Source organism: Coregonus lavaretus (genome assembly GCF_964263955.1).
Source record: "Coregonus lavaretus genome assembly, chromosome: 18".
Classification (NCBI taxonomy): Eukaryota; Metazoa; Chordata; class Actinopteri; order Salmoniformes; family Salmonidae; genus Coregonus; species Coregonus lavaretus.
In genome coordinates this window covers 11,065,348-11,067,352 of record NC_140005.1, presented here as the reverse complement: position 1 = coordinate 11,067,352, position 2,005 = coordinate 11,065,348, and the positions used below count along the sequence as shown (strand labels likewise).

Genomic DNA, 2,005 nt, shown 5'->3' with positions numbered 1-2,005 from the left:
CCTGTCAGGTGGCTGAATTATCTTGGCAAAGGAGAAATGCTCACTAGCAGGGATATAAACAAATTTGTGCACAAAATTTGAGAGAAATAAGCTTTTCGTGTATGGAATATTTCTGGGATTTTTTATTTCAGCTCATGAAACATGGGGCCAACACTTTACATGTTGGGTTTATATTATTGTTCAGTATAATAATCCACATTATCTTGTGTTACAGTTTCATAGACTTTATTTTGTAGTTCATGTTTGGCAAACTTTCTGGGCAGCGTTAGTTGGGGTAGTGTCTATTCTACATTAATTCTTCACAGTCGATACCTTCACAGTCACATGATGGCAGACAGTATCTCAGACCGCCTCTGCGGAGACCGACAGGTTGACTTTGGCCTCTTTTACAGTGGTGTTTGCATAGCTAGCCGAGGATTTGTAGGCTGTGGCTGTGCCTTTGACGCTCCTGCTATGGCAATCGGACTCAGCGCTGTTGTCCAGTGGTTGAGAAGTTCCCCTGCACGTCTGGCAGATGTTAAGGAAGCCCCGGCGCAGGTCCTTACTCCTCAGTGCATAGATTATGGGGTTGACGGTGGAGTTGAGCAGGCAGAGCATGCTGCAGAAGGCAAAGACCGTCTTGATGAAGTTGTTCATCTTCCAGAAGAGGTCGTAGACCATGATGGCTAGCACAGGGCCCCAGCAGATGATGAGGACCACCAGGATTAGCACCAAGGTCTTGGCCAGGCGGATGTCCATACGGGCCTGCTCAGGACGCATGGTCTGCACCTTGGTACCGTCTGCCATGTAGACAATGATGCTCTTCTGGGAGCTGCGGCTCATCATGCGCACAGTGTGGTGGTGGGCCTTCCACAGGATGAACATGTAGGCGTAGATGATGAATAGAAGCAGTACACTGGTCATCCCTATCCAGAACATCAGGTACTTCTCGTCGATGAGCGGGAAAATGTCTGAGCACACCGAGTTCAGTTGTTTACAGTTCCAGCCCAGTAGGGGGAGAATCGCAATGACGATGGAGATAGTCCACATCATGCAGAAGGCAATGACAGCCTTGTTCTTGGTGACGATCTGCTTGTAAGCCATCGGCCTGTGTATGGAGATATAGCGGTCTATGGCCGTGAGAAAGAGACTGCCCACAGAGGCAGTGAAAGAGGCGATGACTCCACTGAGTTTAAATAGAAACACATTGGGGCTGTCCTTCCGGTGCAGTACATGGAAGTCCAAGAAACTGTACACAAATATGACACTGCCCAGAAGGTCGGCTACAGCCAGGCTTCCTATGAAGTGGTATGAGGGCCGACAGCGCAGGGTGTGGGAGTGGAGGATCACACACAATACGATAAGGTTCTCCAGCACTGTGAAGGTTCCCAGGGTGAGTGCCATGACCGCTACTACTAACTGCTGGCTGGGGGTCAGAATCATGAAGCACTCCATGTCCACAATGTTCTCCCCGCATTGGATAGAACCCCCGCCCTCCCATCGGGTCCCATTGCCAAGCATTTCAGAGAAGTTGGTCGGGTAAATGGAGTTGCCATTATAGATGAGCTCCTTGTCCCCAGGTACTTGTCCAGGGAAGGAGTTACTAAGTGGGGCAGAGTGAGTCTTCTGTAAGTGGAATCCAGTCTTGGCGAAGCCAGAATCAATGGACGTGTCATCATAGCTCACATCGTTGGAGCCAAGATACTGCAAACCAGTAGTCATTGTTCGGAAAGTGGTGTCAGCTATACCATCCAGAGCAGACTTCATGGCTGCTCAGTTGAGTGGTAAATGATGTAGCATTAGATGCGTGTCTAGAGAGAAAACAAAGTTCAAGAAAATGTTGAAATCATTAATACTTTCTATTATTTAGTCTGTTTAATTGTGTTTAATTGTGACAAATGTTGGGGTAGGCAAATGTGTATGTATTTAACTGTGGGGGATTTTAACTGTGGGTGATATGGGAATGTTGCTGGGTGATATTGTTGGCATCCCTGTATCAGCCAGTTGACTCTGCAGCAGTTGTGTC

General features: G+C 47.9%; 1 pseudogene across 1 annotated transcript; it reads right to left on the bottom strand.

Moving 5' to 3' along the window:
* Positions 1-342: 342 nt before the first annotated feature.
* LOC311145380 (cannabinoid receptor type 1A-like) lies at positions 343-1,779 on the bottom strand (annotated as a pseudogene). Its single transcript has one exon. The product of its transcript is annotated as a cannabinoid receptor type 1A-like (transcript).
* Positions 1,780-2,005: the final 226 nt, after the last annotated feature.